This window comes from Callospermophilus lateralis, chromosome 16 (genome assembly GCF_048772815.1).
Source record: "Callospermophilus lateralis isolate mCalLat2 chromosome 16, mCalLat2.hap1, whole genome shotgun sequence".
Taxonomy (NCBI): Eukaryota; Metazoa; Chordata; class Mammalia; order Rodentia; family Sciuridae; genus Callospermophilus; species Callospermophilus lateralis.
Window position 1 is genome coordinate 71,426,439 of NC_135320.1, and position 20,601 is coordinate 71,447,039.

The following is a 20,601-nucleotide window of genomic DNA, read 5'->3' on the forward strand; positions in this document are numbered from 1 at the left end:
AGAGAGAGAGGTAACCTCAAGCCAAGGACTGGGAACAGTTGGTGAAATTGGAAAAGACAGGGGAAAAATTTCCCTAGAGGGTGACAGCCCTGGTGACCTGTATTTTGAACTTCTTGCCTCTAGTACTGGGAGAGAATAAATGTCTTTTGTTCCAAGCTACTCAATTTGTTGCAGTAGGCACAGAAAATTTAGAGAAGTGCCTCCTCTTCACGAGTGACTATTTTTACTTCCGACTCCTGCATTGGAACAGGGTGGCATTGTGATAGAATCTGAGGCTGGGTTTTGGTGAAAAGCAGCAGAGGCTGAGCTAGCCTGAGAGACCACTGCCTTGTAACATTATTCAGACTTAATTAACCTTGGAAATTTGGCTTCTCTAGCATATTTTTTTCCTTTCGAATGAGCACAACTTTTTTTCCCCCCAGGGTGGCACAATGAAAATCACTCTTCCCAGGCTCCCAACCACGTGACTGAGTTCTAGTCTGAGAAATATAATGGCAGTTTTTATTTGGCACTCACCTTTGGCCCTTAGGTCTTACCCCTCTTGGGACTTGGCATGCAAATATGATGAATGAAGTTGAAATAATGCAAGTGAAAATGTCTCATGCTAAAGAAGGCGGAGGAGGAAGACAAAAGGAGCCTGTGACATAGAAGACTTCACGCATCTGGGCGTCAGCGTCAGCCATGCATCAGATGCTGTAGGCTTCATATCGTGTAAGAGAAGTCAGCCATGTACTTATGCCACTGCGTAATTAGATTTTCTGTAACTCACAGCCAGATGTTATCCTAGCATGTCCACCAGCTTAGAAACACAGAATGTCCTTTGTGAATTACGTTACTAGAACTCTTCTCTACATTAGGATATACAGGGGAAAACAGCCAAAAAGAATGTACTGTTTTGCCTCTTATTTTCTAGTCACTAGGATATTGTCCTTGGGCCCCACAGGATTTGGATATTCCTTAGTGCTCTGGACATAATTTCATCCTTTAGCATCATGATTTCATTATTAGCCCTAAAAAAAAAAAAAACTTTTAATAAAATTTAGCTCTCTTGCTACTGTTATAGTCACCAACAGGACTCAGGACTTATAGGTATGGTCACATCAATGAAATAAATCAATTGATAACAATACTGGTCTCTATACACCAGTAGTGGAGATCAGAAGGAGGCAACGAGATAGGGAAGACCAAGCTCCAGTTTTGAAGACTGGCACCTTGTTTCTCCTAGAGACTTCTTGAAAACTTCTAACTTTCTACTTATTCTTGATTATATTTAGCCACTAATCAATGGCTTTATCTTTAAGCCATTTAAGACTTTATCTTTAGACTTTTAGTATTTTTATTCTTCTAATATGTTAATAGGTTTCATTAAGCCTAATAACTTATTCACTTTTTTAAGCCTGAGTACTTAAGAAATCCTACCTGGATTTGGTCTCTAATGAGTCAAACATCTGTACCTGATGTTGGAAAGACCATTTTGGAGGAGCCCATTCCCTCCTGACAGTCTTTATCTTGCCTAACATTGTAGGTCTTCCATGTTTTAGTGTTACTTTACAATTTTCCACAGGGAAAGTTGGGTCAACAAGAACTAGAAACAGCTACACCATCTTAATTTGGGTTTCTCGAACCATAAATGGATAAAAGCATTTGGTCATGACTTGATGCACAAAGAGTCCTATGTAATTGTCATCGTTATCAAATTTAGTTGACAGGCACTAGAATTACATTCTTCCGATAGTTTCCTAGACTAACAGTATTTATAAAAAAAAATTCAGCCACAGCTCATTTTCAAAATGTTAGCTTATAACTTGGACAACCTGAAAAAAAAAGTCTTTTAATGACTACACTGTTGTGGTGTAAAGCATGACAAGCTGTATAATGCAGAAGTCCAGAGCTGATAAGAGCCTTCGGCTATTAGACTGTTGGCATATATCATGTGCTAGCCTGAAGCCTATGAGCATAGTTGTGACTGGGTCTAAGTTGTGACTGGGTATGGTGGCTAGAAATTAACTAGCCATGTACTCTCCAAATAATTAGAGTGAAAATCTATTTCCACAGCTTAGATACAAAACTTTCAAGCATAAGGCATTTGGGTCTTACAAAATCAGTCTAGCTACCACCCACTTTCTTTTCCCAGTCTCCACTTACATGGCTATAAATCTCACGACATAGTCACAATGAGAATTATATGGCAGTTGTGTACTTTTTCATCTTTGCAGCTGTTTTTGTGTAATTTTTCTCTATCCCTAGAAAGACTTCCCTGTTTGTTCACATATTACTTATTTTACTCAAAGATCAAATGACATATCTTTCTCTGTGTCTTTTGGGTGAAAGGTGATCTTCTCTGAATATTACTTTGTATTGAATTAGAACATGAACACATGTCTTACGTTGATGACTAGACTATAATCTCCTTGGAGTTGTAAGTACTGCAAACATCTACCACTAAGTTCATATTGAGGGCTTGTTATGTACAAACATGGTATAACCTGCATCTCACATATTCCTTATTGTTTTTATTTTTGTAGATTAAAAAATGAGGCCAATTTCATTATCATCCCTAAAAAATATACTACCTAGAATTTGTTCACCATCTCAGAGATAATTAAGATTTGCACTCTGAACTATAATACCAATAGCAAGAGTTAATTATAGATTAGCTATTGTATGGAACATAGTGTCTAGACATAGAAACAAATGGAAAACAATCTCAACTTGTAATTCATGAAAGAAGTACTCTGTAAGGCCAGATCCTATTGTCTCTCAAAATGTGAAGGTGAGGCCTGCTTGGTTGAACAAATTCCCAGGCAGCATAATCTTCTTCCCTTTTATAAAAACTAATGAATCATTAACTGGGCGTGGTGGTGCACACCTGTAATCCCAGTGGCTTGTGAGGCAAGGCAGGAAGATCAAGAGTCCAAAGTCAGCCCCAGGAACAGCAAGGCACTAAGCCACTTGGTGAGACTCTGTCTCTAAATAAAATACAAAATAGAGCTGGGGATGTGGTGGCTCAGTGGTTGAGAGTTCTATCTCTAGAACAACAACAACAACAAAAAAAAAAACACAAAAAACAAAAAAACACCTAATGCGTTAGACTAAAGCAGACTTTTCCCAAAGGAGTTTTATATTTTCTGCATTTTTCCATCTAAAAAGTCACCATTTGTACAACCAATTATAAACTGACTTGTTCATGCTATTTTGATTTACCTCTTCCAATTTCTGCCAGTCTGAGAACATGAAGCAAGAAAGACATCCATCACTTTAGATTCTCACCTCAACATCTCTTGCACAATTGCTGCTTCTATGAATTCATTTTTCTCTCTTTGTGCGAAGGATTGCTGGTTTTCATTATTTTTAAGTAGGGGGCTGTGTGGGGGTACACAGCAAGTACTCAATGAGTACATACTGTCTTTTATTTTCAACCAAATTTTTGGGCACAGTCAAAAAGGTAGGCAGAGTATGACAGAGGTGGAGAAATGAAAGGGATGAAATTCATTTTCTCCAAACTCATTTTTATTCTTCAACTTTGAACATTATTCTGGGCCCAGGCAACATTAAAAATGGAACTTTAATGTTACAACATGATTGAAAGTCTGGTATCATACCGAAGTGATGGATCAAATTTCTTATGGAATCTGCTCTGTAATAACATTTCATATTCTTAATAATGCTCTGGTCTAAATATTGACAGTGAATTGCCACTCGGGAGGCAGGAGGATGATAAAAAAATATCAAGAATATTAGCCTTCTTCCCTTAAGGTTCAATAATTTTTTGGTAAAAGAAAAGCACCACTTTCTTGGGTGATTCTAAATTGATCTTCAGTGAGGAGGTGAAAAGATCACAAGTCTAGGAAATGTGCACCTGTGTGTGTTGGTGTCCCATAAATGCTCAATAATTACATTCAAACTTCAAAAGTTCTTGTGTGAATCGATTTGGCCAACGACCCAAAATTTAATATTATTTAGCCCTCAAGGAGTGATGCACAGCCAATACAACCATGGAGTCTATCCTGATTAAACACACAAGCCTGACCAGGTAAGGCAGGGGCCTGAGTGGCTGACACCAGACTGCAGAACAGCCCCAGGACTTCAGAAACCTCCTCCCCAAGGAAGAGAAATTTTATTGTGATTTCATAAAACTTGTTCTTTCTCTGAGGACAGGAGCACACGTATCGACACGTGTTCTGTTTCTGAAATAGTTCTATCTCTGAAATGTAGATGCATATGAATTGGTAAGTCCTAGACATAACTTACCCCAAACTGAGACATGAACATTACACACACAACACCCCATCCGTCATTCCTTTTGTATAAACTCCAGATTTTGGCAAGTTTATTTTTAATGCGAATTTAACATCAGGAACAGCTTTAAGCTGTCTTAACATTTACACATTCAAATATTTAGTTTATTTGATTTTTTTTTTGTTCTTAACCTAAGTCCTAAATACCCAATGCTGACTACTGTCGATCTTAGGTTATAAATCCTGATGGAAGGATGATGCCTGTGCACTAATACATAATTTCACCCTAAGGCACAGCATTATAATTAATGTTCAGTAAACCAATTCAATAATAATGTGTAATATTGCCATTGATATTTAAAGGGGATAATATTGAGGGTAACAATTATCTGTGCAAAGTATAGCAGTTAAACACACACACACACACACACACACACACACACACACACACACTCTTTCCTACACAGAGTTTCCTAAGAAACAAGGTAATCACCAGTCCTCCTAATCTCCCATTCTCAAATAATTAAAAACAAACAAAACAATGACCATAGCAACAACAACAAAAACCCCACCTCTGCCTGAGTAGGCTGAGGTAGGGCCTAAGGATCTTCCATGGTGAATAGCTCATGATTCTGATGCAGATTATACACTGAGAAACTGAGAGGTATTTCATGGAGTGGTTCAGTAATACAATCAGTTTTTAAAATAGCGAAGGGAACTACACAAATTTTACAGAGGCTTTTTTATAATATTTCATTACTGCTCAGGAAGTAGGGTGATGATTTAATCTATATAATTTGATCTTGAACTTTGAGGACAGATTGGGCAACACAATTTTAGGACAAACTACTCATAACATAAATCAAGCTAAAGCCTTCCTTTCCCTAGGTAATTCAGTGTACAATTTGTACCACAGCCATGGACAGTGGATGATCAGACGTTACGTGTTGGAAAGTGGCACCTACTGGTCAAGTTGAGATATTACAGTCTAGCTCTACTAGGCACCCAATACCCAGAATCTTCCCAACCACCCTCTAAAAAGCTGAATAGGGGAGCAGTATTTGTTTAATATTCTTCACAGTTTCTATGAAGAGTATGGGTTAATAGTTAAAAGGGTTAATAATTCACAATACTCAATATACAGAATGCATTTCTCTTAAGCAAAGAAACTGTGAATGTAGTTACTTTACTGCTGATTTTAATACTATTATAGCTTGAAGTTTCTCAGGAAATTCAAGTTAAAAGGTATAACAGCAATGCTGTCATTTATAAAATAAACTGACTGTGACAGTCTGGGATATTATATTTTTCTTTACAAAGAATCTACTGGAATTCAAATATTACTTTGCTTATCATTGACAACTCATCTAGAACGGTAGAAGGAAATTGAACTGTTAACAAAAGGGATGTCTTAGTGCAATAGATTCACCAAATTACAAAAGAATAAATAAATAAATACAAAAACTCAAAGCTACAGAGATTAAATTAATTTGATTACTTCCCTGGAAAGCACTCAGAATGATGGGAATAGGAAAGGGGAAAAATCGATTCTTATTTAGAGGGACTGACAGCAATTGAAATTGAAATGTTCATATGAAAGAGGAAACCATTAAAAACTGTAGGTGATTTGACAATTCCACTTCTTTTTTAGTTTGCAGTGTTATTTTAGGAACATAATATACAATGTCTGGCAGGTCAGTTGACAAATTTAGAAATCTCAATGTTTAAAAACAAAATATATGAATAGATGTTTTGTGGAATGGAAAATCTGTGTAAATTTGATAATTCAAACTTCAGAGCAATGTTTGCTAAACCTCTTCTATGTCAATTATCATGGCAGGGCCCAGGCAAGTCTATAGTTCCAGTTGAAGAGGCACTTTTTTTAAAGACTTACATTTAAGCTTCTACAGAAATCTCTAAAATGAAGGGGAAAAAATAAAATATTTTTCAATCCCATGTAATACAGAATCCACAATGGAATGAAGGTTTGCACAGGACTTTACAATGTCATATAGATCATTTAGTGAGAAATTAAACAGACAAGATTTGGTTTTGTTAAATCATTTCCCATTGTGCTGACTTTAAAGGAACCCATTTATTTTGTAGAAGCACACAAAAGTATTACATCAGAAATTTGTAGTGAATAGAGAGCCAGCCTTTTGCAAACAATTCTTAGCTATTTTTAGGGAAGGCAGAGAGACAAATCAAACTTGCTCTTTTTGTTCATCAGTGAAATCTGAGCCTCTAATTCTAAAAAAATAAGTAGTAGTTTTAAAGAAAGAATAAGGGGCACTGTTGTGGACATTTCTTACCTTCCAACTCTATCCATTTCCCTTTATCTGGGGATGGGATCTACCTTGTTTTTAGAGCACCTAACACTCCCAAATCCATGTATCAATTAGATGAGTAAATATGGTCAAAATGCTTCTGTAATTCTGGAAAGAACTGTCTACTGAAGTTGAAGGTTGAGGGTCACTACATGCACAGAATGGGTGGGAAGCAAAGCAACAAAAGAAAAAACAGAACTAAAAAGATGAGATTTATCATGCTATGTGAACCCTAAATCCAGTCATGCCAGAACTCATTTCTTTTTGTTTTGAGTCTATAAATGCTTACTTTATTAATTGACAGGATGGTTGGTTGATTGCTTAAAATAGTCTTGGTTACAATTATATCACTATTGAATAAGTTCTAGAGAATTCAAACAGATCAACTTGCACTCAATGGGGTCATATCAGATACTCAAAATTTTATGAGACCACACGAAGGAAAATAAAATTGCCAGTTTATAGTTGGAAACATTGGCTTCTTTTCCAATTAGTAAGTTCAATCCTGAGCACATATTCTGAGGTCTCTCTGATCTCTGGCTCCAGTCATTTTTCCAGTCGTATCACCTAAAACATTGGTATCTGTTAAGATCCATTCATACTGATCTTCTCTCCATACTCAAATGTGCTTTCCCCTTTGTGTCTGTACACTGCTCATGTCATTCTCCTGGCCTAGAATCTACCCTCTTACCCTGCTGGCTCCATATTTCAAAGCCAAGTTTAAATATCATTTCCTCTGTAAGGTTTTTCCACAGTCTTCTGGTCAGTTATAATTATTCCTCCTGCAAAGCTCTTGCTTATATCAAGTAATACATGCAGAAAACATTTTTTTTTTTTGTGTGTGTGTATGTGTGTTATTAAGAACTAGCTATAGAAAGGTCAGTTATTTTTAATATTATTTTGCACTGGTGTCATTGTTCACTTGTAGTTATGTCATGTATGAGTTTCATCTTGACTTGATTATGAACATTTTGAGGACAGGGACCATATTTATTTTCCCACTGCCTAGTTAACTGCCTTGGCAAAGTTAATATTAAATAGAAGACTCATATTAGACATGTGTTAGTCATTTGATTTTTCTCTTGCAAAACCAGAGCCCATAAAAACTAAATGATGTGCCCATCCCAAATGCAACGCAAGGACTGGGAGATTTAAGATAGCATTTTAGAAATAAAATATTAAAACCACCCAGTAAAGATGAGTAGATTTGAACACTTCAAGGGATAAAGTGTCTGCACACATGGATCAAGAAATATTAAATCAGAGGATGCAGGAAAGTCTGTGGGGATTGCAAATGGCCAACATTGCTCATGGAGTACATGTGAAGCTGCAAAATTATAAGTTGCCCAGTTAAAGAATATATTTCCCCAAACACACAAATATAGGTCAACTATATTGACCCTGCCAACACACAAAGAAAGCAGCAAATCTAGTAAGCACATATATGCAAATAAAATAAACATATAACATGCATGCAAGTTAAGGACCAAACCAAACAATCTATCTGTTAATGGTTGCTCTAGAGAGAAAAGAAGGAGGAAAATGCCTGCAAGGCAAATAATGAGAGGTGGTAAAAGAGCCTGCTGTCAGAGGTCATACTTGATGCCTACAGGGTGATGGAGGTAATGTAAACACAAAGCTCCTATACCAACAGCAAATGGCACCTGCTCTCACTTTTGGGGGGATACGGGCAGTTATAGGAGTTGTAGATAGTCAAAAAAAGAATATGCCACCACTGCTCCTTTCAAACTATTATTTCTATGTGGGAATTTGGGTTCAAAGTTTCCAGAAAATATGATTTTCCAAAAAACACAAGATTCATATTTTAAGTGAATTTTTATTATCAAATAATAGTAAGTAATTTAAATAAAGCTTCTAAAGCACTGGGCAGGCCAAGGAAACACATCTGCTGATTGAACTTCTAATTTGTGCAGGACAGCAACCCTCTGAGTCACAAGGCACTTAAAAAGTTATTTTTTAAGCTCCCACGCTACTCTTTAATGGATTTACCATGGAGTGCCCTAAGATGGGTTGAGGGATACAGGAGGAATTTTGAACATTTAGGTAGTTCCATATGTTTGCAAATTGCCTTGTCTTCCCGTCTCTCACTTTATCCTCAGAGTAATTTTGGATGAAAGGAATTATTGTCAGATTAACTTTATAGTGGGCTCTGGAGAAAGCAGAAGAGAGTCCCATGAGTTGCCTATATCCCATTCACAGCAAATATTTATTGAGCACCACCTATGAACCATACTTTTTCATTCCTTTATTTTCTTCAATGCTACAGAGTGAAAGGGCTAACCAGCTGTTGAATATTATTCATACCCCTTCATCTATGAAGGTGAAGGTGGTAGATCATCTGTGAATCATGTTCTTTGCACATGAAACACTGACTTAGTCAATATGACATAATTAAACAGACAATTATGGGTCAAAAGAGATACCTACAGAGTGTCATATGGACAGTGGCACTGACAATGGAGGCTAAGAGCAATTTAAAAGAGAAATTCCATGACACTGGGAACACAGTATTATTAAATTAGCATGCATTTGGGCTCTGAAGAAGGCCCACAGATATTTAGTGTCAGTCCTCATACACCAGCTCACAGAGCAGCAAGATATTATGTGACATAACTCAAAAGCCACAGGCTGACAGACTGAATCTGTGCCTGAGAAGCAGTGTGGACAGGTATGCTGTCAGGGCACTGTTCATCTGAGATCCCCTTCTCTACATCTTCCTCATTGATGAGTCCCTCTTCAACCCCAGTTTTTCCCCTCCCCACATTCTGATGCATAGAACTTCCATTCTTTCCCATCCTTCTCTCAGGTTTGTCAGATTACCATGATGCACTGAAAGCCTTTACTCAACACCTGGATTCTCCAGGAGACGGCAGTCCCCAGCACTTCGGTTCCCATGACGGGTGGTTCCAAACCCAGCCTCTCATAAAGGTTAGCCAGAGAGTCATATGTGAGAACGGTGCTTCCTGACGGCATCCCCAACTCCCCATTCACACGGGGATCTGTGAGTTTGCTGAGAGAGCTTTCCAGGGCCCTGGGAAAGACCCAAATGTCAGACAATGCCACCTCCTCCCTGATCTATTATTTTGCCACTAACTCCTCCAACCCCTCCTCATCTCTATCACATACTCACTGTATCTTTGCCCTCTTTCTGTGGGAATTTCTTATATAGTTCCACTCTACTATCACCTACTGGACAAACCACTGCTTGACTTTATTTATGTTGGCTTTGGCTATTATGATGGCAACTTAATTTTTTATAAAAATCTTGCCCAGAAAGATTTGTCCACAGTATACTGTTTACATTAATTTCTATGAATTCCATCTTTCAAGACAGAAATCTAGAACCTTCTTTTTAGTCTGGTTCTTCTTTTTCAATACCCTTCCCCTAAATAATCAGTGGGAAAAACACCATTTTCATTTCTGAATGGTTCCTAGCTCAAAAGGGTCTTTGACATACTCATCACCAGGGAGAACAAAGTAAGTGAGAAGAGCAAGATTCTCTGAAGTGAATCCAAACATGTGGCCGAACTGCTTCCATGCACAGAGAGGTGCCACCGCCCAGTGGTATGTCACTGCTGTAGACTCAGGTTTGAGGGTCAGCCATGGGTGTAGCACATCCTTGCTTAACTGGGGAAATTGCTTCACTGCTCTTAATTTCCTCATCTGTAAAATGGAAATAGGAACAATACCATCCCCCATAATACTACAGAGCATTTTAAGGGCTATAATACTAATGTCTAACAATAACTCTTGGTACCTGGTAAGTGACTGAGAAATGTCTGAAACAACAAATCAAAGGAGAGTATGTCACCCCCATAAGGCCAACCTGGAGGAATTCCTGACAGTGTATCTTCAAGTACTACAGAACATGTGGTGACTGATAAGGATCCACACAGTCTGCTGGTGATGACCATCAAGAGAACATGAACTGTCATACAAAGATCAGAATCGATTATACACACATTAAGTGGTTTCCAATGACATTATGGCCTGGAGATTTGTAGATTGTTGGTCAATTGACCAGCCTTTATTGGTAACTCCTTAGGTTTTGAATAGATGACTTTGTAAGACATATTTTGGTTGTCAGTCACTCACTCCAATGTAGCATATACCCACCACTCCCATCATGAACGAGGGGAGGAAGGTGTTGATTCACATGCTCAGTTGGCAATGTCTTTTTTTGTAGTTGAATGAGGCCTTAAGCAGTATCCTTTGGTTTGTGTTTCTCTCCTTCTCTCTGACAGACAAAAATTATGGCCAATAGCACCACCAGACTCATCCCCTACCAACTTAGCAAGTCCAAGGAAAAGAGAAAAGGGAGGTTATTGAAATAATTTTGGAACCCATCCTCCCCCAAAAAAGTCCTGTTTGGATTTCTAATTGGCCCAGCTTGGTCTTATGTCCACTTCTGAACTAATCACTGGCCAAGGGGAGGCATTTCTTTGAAGGGCACATGCCTACATGACAGTGAGGGACAGTTGGCTCCACCAAAACCCATGGATGGGCTGCCCATAGGATTAAGGGCCTGAGTTACTCAAGGTATGGGAGATGGACAAGTAAGCCAAGAGAGGCCCCTTTCAATGGTGACACAGGAAAATCATCATCCTCAAAGCTAGAGCTCTGTGACGATGAAATGACAAAGCAGACATCCCTGCACAGGTAAAATCCACATCCTATTGACTATGGTGCCAAGATTTGTATCTTGAGAAATTAGAAAACGGCCTCTTTTATCCCATCTCTTCTTCCAATTTCCCTCCCTCTGCCGTGATGCCCAAAAGGCTAGAAAAAGGATTCACTGATTTTTAGCTCTTGTTATCATTTAGATGTGAAGTAGTCCTCAAAATCTCATGTGTGAGACTGTGCAAGAATTTTCAAATGTGAAATAAATGAGAGATGTAACCTAGTTAGTGGATTAAGCCCTGATATGGTGTAGGTGGGCAATAATTGTAGGCAGGTAGGGTATGGCTGGAGGAATTAGACCACTGGGAATGCGCCTTTAGGTTAATATTTTGTTCTAGGTGAGCGGAGCTCTACCTCAGTTTCCTGATGGGCATGACCTGAGCTGTTTTCCTCTACCACAACCTTCCACTATGATGTTCTGACTCACCTTGGGCCTAGAGGTATGCACTTGGTCAACCATGGACTGAATTTCTGAAACCATAAGCCAAATTTTTCCTCCTCTAAGTTGTACCTGTCAGTTATATTGGTTACAGAAATGCAAAAGCTGACTGAGACAGTTCTGTATTTCAAGCATGCCTGCCTAACATTTTCTAAATGATAAGTTTTTATCATGTTAAACCAGGAGTAAAAGGGAATCACTTGAGGATCAGTCACCCTTCTCAGAACTTTCTATGTGATCACATTCCTTAAAATAAGCTTTTTCCATACCCTATGATGCGACCATTACACCAAGCACCTCTGAACTCCTGGGGAAAAAGACATAAGGAAGTTTGTTCCAAGCAACACATACACTAGGTCTTGGTGAGGCTTCTGACCAGGTAACAGGACTGGAACACTGCATGCATTCATTCCCCGTTTGTGACAAGTATGAGTTTTTATAAAATAATGTGAAAACCAAGGGCTTCAGATGGCAGCTTTGCATGACACAGCTACACTTAAGAGGCGGGAGACATGAAAATGCAGATAACTATGACCATCAGGGGAAAAGGCAATAGTTGCTAGAGACCCAAGACCAGACACCCTGGTTTTATGCCGGCAAACAAGACTATCATGTGAGAATGAAAGAAACCCATTTAGAAACCTCCTCATTTAGATCCTCAGTGGACAGAAATCTTTCCCAAGTTCTGAAAGATCTGTGATTTTCCACACACCCTAAGTTAAAACTCTGCTTCCCTCACTAAGCTCAACAGAGCCTCTCCAGCAAAATTCAACACATAAGGAGCTACAATTTCCTGAGCACATCTGTCTGTCATGTATTTGCCAGGCACTTATGTACTAATTATTAATAAAGAAGAACCTAAATGGTTAAAGTTCAAAAGTAAGCCTAAGTTACACCAGCGCTCAATGCAGGTCTGACTGATGTTCTCATGTTCTTCCTTCTGCAGAGAAATTTAAAGTCCTCTGGGGCTACTTTTCTAATCAATGTTCTGTAATATATTTATGTCTACTCTAAAGTATATGGAGCACAGTTTTACTCATTTTGATGATTTAGAGAGATGCAATGGGTATTCCTTCCCAGCAACATACAATATTTGATGACTGTGTCTCTGCATTGTGGGATGCTGATGCACCATCAAATGGGTCCCCCATACCAGCCATAGCTTTATCTAAAGGTCATCTGCTTCATGAGATGGCCTTTGGGGACATGTTGCAATTAAAATAAGGAAAAAAGAGGCCCATAGATTGTCTCCAATTGTATACTTTTAAAATTAGTACTTGCTTTTACTGGTCACAACTAAACACAGTGATTTTACATCTAGTCTGTATATTCTAGATAATTTGACTAATAAAGCCATAGCAACATCGTTTGTTATTCAAGCTATTAGAGTACATTTAAGTTCAGTGTTGAAAAAATGTAATAATTATGTTGGTGCTTCCATAAGTTATAATTGCCTCTTGTATGATTGCTGATAATTTCAGGTAATTGTCAGGAATATGAAAGAGGTGTCTGTGGTCCCACAGTAGAGAATACTCTAGGGAAGGCCCTACACAACTGAGGGGAATTGAGGAAGCAGAGTGTGACTTTGTTCCTAGCATAACTTGCATGTTTTTTTCTCTTAGATAAATATATTGCTAGACAAATGATTTAATTACCTTACGACAATCATAAACTGAAATACACCACCACCTTTAAACAAAAAAGAAAAATAGGTATAAAAATAGCTATCTTCAAATTTCTGCCTTTTCAGAAAACGCAGCTAATTTAAATCATTTAGATGCCTACCTGAACATTCTTCTTGCACCTGGAATGTCTAAGCTGGCAGGCAGGCAAAAGATCACAAGACATGGGTGTGAGATACTTCAAAACATCACCATTACCACTGTCAGGGACAGAAAGAGCCCCTTAACACCAGTCAATTTTCTCCACATTATTAGTATGAGGATAAAAAGGGTAAAAAATAATAACTTGAAAAATAAACCCATGAAATCTAGACACTGCCACGTTAGTCCCAGGCACGTTAGTCCTAATGTCACCCAAATTATTGCTGAAATTACCCTCCCTGCCCACCAAACCGTTAGGAGTGGCCTCAACAGCCTGAAGTGAAATGGAATTTGATGATGTGCTCTAGGATGATGTGCTCTAGCGCATCCTGTCTCTTGCTGTCATATGCTCTCCCCTCTTTCACCCTCCAGTCATGTGTTTGTGTTCCCTATTGAGTAATCCAATGGGAATTTGGAAGAACAGGCGAAAAAAAATCCCCCTGCAACCACGAAGAAGGAAAGCTTCACTTTTGCATTTTTTTCTATATTTTCATCTGGCTGAAATGCTAACAAAATGAGTCGACTGCAGAGATATGACATTTAATTACCTGGGAAAAACAGAAGCTTAATAAATTCTTGGCCTTCTCACTTAGTATTATTATTATTACCATTATGGAAAATAAGGACCCGGATAGGGATCATCAGCATGTCCCAAACGGTCCTGGATGAAGCCTGAATGTGCGTATTAAGCATAGAAAGCATGGAAGGTCATGCATCAGTCACTTCAGCCCTACGTGTGCATATCTGGTGGAATAACACTATCGGCAACGGCATTGTCAAATATGCAGGAAACTGGCGGATAAATATGGAATAGTGTGAAAGGTAAAAGCAAGAATGGAAGAATAAATGACAGGGAGCACTTATCTCTCAATAAGAGAAACGATTTCAAATGCACCCTCCTTCAGACCAGCTCTGACAGGTCTCTAATACAAAATCCTGCACAAAACATAGGCAGAACCTGAGAGTGAGGGACCCTGTGCTCAGCCACCTCCGCTCAGCGGAGGGATGAAGGAAAGAGACATGGCAGCCAGTGTTAAAGGAGCTTAGCTTAAAGGGAGGATCAAGGGAAATGTGACAGACAGTGAGTGCTGGGTAGAGATAACAGCTGCATGATGGATGTTCAGAAATGTGTGAAGAATTGGTCAATGCAAAAAATAGAATGGAGGGGGAAATGCTACAATTTTTCGATCAGCATGCATGAAGATGCTAGTTGGGACTGAAGGTGAAGAAACAGGCATTCACAGGCTTCATCTAGATGGCATGAAGGAAGAGACATTTATACATATATTTAATATACATTTGAATTATAAATTTACAGGATCCACCAGATCTTTAGTGCCTGAGCAAATACAGATTGACGAGACCGATGGCAAATCTGTGCTACATAATAGGTTTACCCTTGTCCTAATTATTTTTTATGGATCACTACCCAGAATGGATATAAAAAAGAATGGCTTTAACCTTTCTCTCAGGCTGATTGGAGTTTTACTATCTTTTTGCTCTTCTCTTTTTCTAAATCAATGAAAAAAAGTTTGTATAAGAAACAGCAAATTGAGCCACTCTGACCTTTTGATATTTGGGAAAAGCAAAAATATAAGTGATTGTCTTTAGACATCTTATTGATGAGTCTCACAGAAGAGGAGCATAAGCCACTTGGTTTCCTGATTATTCTTCCTGGACTCTAGTCTGTGCTGTCAGCAGTTTGCCATCAAGAGCCTGTATTTTCACAGGTGGGCTATATGTTTTCTTTTACTGTAAACTAGCATATCAATGTAAAAGAAATTCATATACCAAACTAAATTTAAATTTAAAAAAAAGAAAGAATGTCCAGACAGATGAAACACTAAATGGTCATATTTCATCAGCAAATATGACCTTTAATGATATTCCTATCAAAAAGAAACAGACAAGAATCATTTCACGAGAAAAGAGACAAGTTTTCACAAAGTTGCTGGGAATTTTTTAATCTGCTCATAAGAATTCAAGGTTAAGGAATTTAATCACCAACTTAATTGTAAACTCATCAGCGTTATCTTTCCCAATTTGTTATACTGAGAAACTAATGTATCAACAGACATGAAGTGCATCCAACAAATGCAATGCAGTTTAATGGAAAAGCAGTTAAAGATGGTTTTCTCTTTATTTACCCAAGTTAATAAGACAGGAAAAAAGAAGACATGGAGTTGTTCCTGGGGACATAACCAAGTAACCCCGTTAAGACCATCCCAAAATGAGACCGTAAGACAGATAATTCTGATGTAAAGATGTTTTATACATATCCACAATGGATTTTGTTTAGATCTCTCTACTTAATAAAATACACAATGTTCCTGGCTGTTTTGGTCCTTTGGGGTCATTGCAATATTTGATATTTCTCTAGCTGAAAATGCAATTTTATTGGGCTTTACAAAATGTACTTTTTAGATATATATCTAACTCATAAAACATATTTTATACCTGAAAATAGTTGGCCCAGGCGAACTGAAGGGATGCACAACATGTGTGCAATGTCATGCACAAAAGTTTTAAAATGAGCTCTGGGAGTTACAAACCTTTCAGAGACTGACGACTCTGCACATGGTTTATTGAAGTCTGTGGGGAGACAGTTATAGGGGGTGCGGCAGAGCATTTCCTCAACCTATTGTGGAATAGAAGTTTTTATTGCTTGTGGACAAAAAGACGTTCAGACTTGGACTAGTCTGAAAACTCGAGAGTAGGTACCAATGACATGTTCAGACTCAGAATGGTCGGTAAACTTGAAAGTAGGTACCAATGTTGGAGTGGCTGAAATGGACACAATGACAAGTCGGCTCTCATCACCTAGTGCAATAGTATACAGGTCCACTCTGCCCCACCCCCTCAACATTGCTGTCACATTATCTTCGCAAAACATGTGTGTAATCCTAGGTGAACCAGTGCTCATGGAATGGGGCATATTTTGCCTCTCCTTCACTTTGTCAACATATATGCTTGGTATGTGAACCCAACCTTGCACAAATCTAGCTCTCTTTATTCAGTATCTACAGCTGGAAGAGCTCAGAGAACACTATGCAACTCAGCTGGCCTCCCTTGAACTTCAGGGCCAGTAACTCAAAATGCTTAGTGTTCCAGTGTCTCCACAGCTTGTTCCTGATCCACTCACTCACTCATGCCCCTTCAGCACCCACTCTCCTGAGTAGAAACTCCATTTCTTACTTCTGAGACCTGGGAGAAGCTGTCAGAATAGTGCTTCCTAATCCTCCCACCACCTTGGCTGTGGCTTGCCTCTCTTGCCTCTGGCCCATTTCTTTTGCCTTCTCTTTTATAATTGTGGGCACTCCTTTCTATCAAACCGTCCAACACATTTCCACTCCTTCCCCATGTCCTCAATTTCTCCCTCTCTATGGGATTATTCCATCAGCATTCAAATATCTTTTTACATTTCCCAACTTAAAACAACAACAACAACAACAAAAATCCAGCCTCTGCCCAAGTCCTGCTCCAGTTCCCATTCTATCCCTCCCCTCTTTTGAGCAAAAGGTCCTGTCCTTGCTCTGTTCTCCAGATCTACTGGCCCTTTCTCTACTGAACCCTGAACCTAAACCAAACCTGTCAGGCCTTTTAGAGGGAGTCAGGCAGGCCAGTACTGGGAATTGAACCCAGGGCCTTGTGCATACAAGGCAAGCACTCTACCAACTGAGCTATATCCCCAGCCCAATCTGTCAGGCCTTTTACCCCCAGCACAGTGACACTGCTGAATCATTCTCAGCTACCCCTTAGCACGTGAGGCACACATATTTCTACTGTTCCTCCTAGAAACACTTGTTTCAGCACCCAGGACGTGACTCACCACTTTACCTCCCACTTCAGAGATTTTCTTTTCCTTCTTATCTCCCTGGTTTCTAAATACAGGATGTCCCAGTATTCAGTCCCTGCAGCTCTTCTCTATCTCCTCTCTTCCCCAGGGAACCCATTGGTCTCAAGGCTTTAAAACCCATTCATAAGTCATTCCCTCCAAGATTTTACCTGCAACTTGGACTTCTACCCCGAACTTCAGGATTATTTAGCTGTCTGCTCAACATCTCCAACAAAAATATGTAGAAGAGAATTCCTGATTTCTACCCTCATATGACAGCTCTGTTCCTCTTGAAGTTCTTTCACACAGTTAATAACTATCATCTACCAATTAATTGCTTAGGCCAAAAACCCTGAGTCAATCTTAACTGCTCCTTATCCCTTGGGTACACACCCATAGCAACCTATCTTCTAAACACATTGGCGTTACCTTCAAAGTGTGTAAGTATCCGAACCTCTCCTCCTCCCCAGCACCATCACTGGCTGGTCTAACACTCTCACTCCCTGGGATGGTTAATAGTTTTCTAAGTGGGATGCCTGCTTCTCTCTTGCAACTGATAGTCTATTTTCAACACATTAGCCAGAGTGAGGCTTCATAAATGCTAAGTCAGGTTATAACACAGCACAGTGTTGCTTTATTCCCTCAGTATAAAGGCATAAATGTTCCCAGTGGCCTCTCAGCCTATACAGGAGATGCAGTCCCCTCATCTCGTTTCCTGCCATTCTTGGTTGTTCCACTGAAGCCACATTGACTCTTGGCTATTTCTCCAGAACATCAAGCAAGCTCAGCTCAAGGTGTCTATCTGGCTATATCCTTCAGGTCTCTGATCAAACGTTAGCTTTTTAGCAAGACCTTCCCTGGCCACTTTACGTTATCCCTGGTCCACCCACTGTGCCATGCACGCCTCTTCCCTCTTCCCCCACTTTGCACTACTTCTACGTGGCAATCACTACCATTTCAGCACACATTTGTTTATTCATTGACTAAAACTCCTGCTAAAATGTGCAAGGCTTCAAAACAGGTAGTATTTTGCACTCATCTGTGCCCCTTGCCCTTGGCAATGTCGAGGGCATAGCATAATAAATATCAGTTGAAAAAAATGAGTGACCCCAAAATTCATTAGGTATTTTTAACGTTGTGTTCTTACCATTCCAAATGGTGCCCTGTCCCAGTGATTCCACAATTTCCCATTCCATGTATCCTGTAAGCTAATACCTATGACTGAAACTTGTCCTTGCCTCCTTTAACAGTTGGAAAGGCTTGAAATGTGACATCTTACAGTGTTTCTAACCTTCTCCCAACCTCCTCTGTAGTGGCAAAGCAGTTTTCATAAGAAAACACCTCTATTCACTTAGGCCCACCAACTTTGCTGATATTTATGAAAGTTCCTAATTTAGAAGTTTAAAAATACTGAAGCATCTAATTGCATTTTATTGTAATTGTTTTACTTCTCTATGTCCTTCACAAGACCAAGGGACAAAGAATTCTTCTTTGTCCTAGGCTGGCAACATTCGAGTGACTATGTGGAGATTGAACGGATACTATCAATAGATAATAAATAACACTTTCTGGAAGCTCATCAGCATCCTGCTGTTTTACATGGATTTTCTCATTTAAGCCTTTGAACAACAATATGAGGTAGAAACTATTAACTCCCTTTGCATTTATGGAACCTGAGGTTTAGACAGCTAAATAATTTTGCCAAAGGTCACACAACAGCAAATGGCAGGGCTGTTCAATCTCCATCTGGCTCATGATATTAACGAGCCTCAGAAGCATCACAAGAAACCAGGAAAAGCTCCCCTACTGGCTACTGATCAGAATCACCTGAGACATTAATAAGCTGTAGTCTTTGGTATCACCCCTAGAAATTCTGTTTTGGCAGCTCTAGGATGGAGCCCAGGGATCTGTATTTTAAGTAGGCTTCCCAGGTGATTTTGGTACTGCCCGTGTTCATAAGCAGGAAAGGGACCATCAAACGGGGTGATTAAGAGGAATTTAATAAAGAAACTATTTAGAAAGTTGCTGGCAAAAAAAGTAAAATGGGGCACTAGGCAGAGATCGTTCAGACCCCCAGGCTGAAAGGGATAAGGTGAAGGAGCAGTTGCCAGAAGGTGCAGGGTAGCTAAGCCTGGAATAAAGACTGCCAAGAGGAGCCTGAATGTTAGATCAAGGTCAAAGACAATTAGAGGCCAAAGGGCAAATGATCCTTGATATATGCCTTCTTAAGTACCGGGCAAAGGAGAGAAAGGAGGTATATTGATCCAGGGAGCTGGAAGGGAAACATTCTGCAAACTATTCATTTAAGAATTAGTTTCCTATGGAAAGAAACATTGGTCCAGTGATTGCACTGAGAATGTCAAACAAACCTGCAAACACAATCAAATGTTTTCCTTGAAGGCAGTTTGGAATATGTATAATCCCCTGCCTGCTGAATACCTACATGCTTTGTACATAACACATGTCCTGCTGAACACCTCCCCCGCACACACACACCACACATGTCATATGCAAGTTGCTTTGTCCTGCAATCCTAGCCATTGGACAAGAGCCTGTTCATGCAGGCTCTTGACCCAGGCTTACTCACCTGCAACCCTTCCTTTTCTCTCCTTTCCAATCAGCTAATTTGAACCCTTCTTTATTCTCTAACTTGATATCTTAGATCCTGCCATTTACTTCTCAGGGCCACTGCCATGGATTGAAGCCACATGATCTCTGCCTGGATCATTGCAGAAGCCTCATAATTGATCTTTGCTTCCAGTATCAACACTCCAAACTATTCTTTTCAGAGCTGCCAAAGCATCCTTTTTGAAATGCAAACCTGATTGTATTTCTTCCAGAATTAGTACCCCACATCTGTTCCCCACAGCATGCAGGTAAAGTACCAACTATGCACACAGTATTTTCTTATTTCTATTTCTAGGTCATTTTGCTAATAGAGAGGGAAAGTTATTTATTTTTGTGTATTTATCATGAATTAAGCCTTTACTAATTCTAGTACTTTGTTTTATCAACCTTCACTATTCCCATCCAACCCTAAGAATAAATATCTCACTCTTTTCTCTCTTCTCACTCAAATTTTCCCCATTCTCAATCATCATTTTATTTTATTTTTATTTTGGGGGGTATCAGGGATTGAACTCAGGGGTATTGAACCACTGAGCCATATCTCCACCCCTATTTTGTATTTAATTTAGAGACAGGTCTCACTGAGTTGCTTAGTGCCCTGCCATTGCTG

At 39.2% G+C, this 20,601-nt stretch overlaps 1 protein-coding gene and 1 non-coding gene across 3 annotated transcripts in view; both read right to left on the reverse strand.

The window, feature by feature from the left end:
- The window catches only part of Samd12 (sterile alpha motif domain containing 12), a 373,220-nt gene that overhangs the window by 279,554 nt on the left and 73,065 nt on the right, over positions 1-20,601 (reverse strand). The window lies entirely within an intron of this gene.
- On the reverse strand, positions 17,146-17,221 carry Trnat-ugu (transfer RNA threonine (anticodon UGU)). Its single transcript has one exon. It is a non-coding gene; the product is annotated as a tRNA-Thr (tRNA).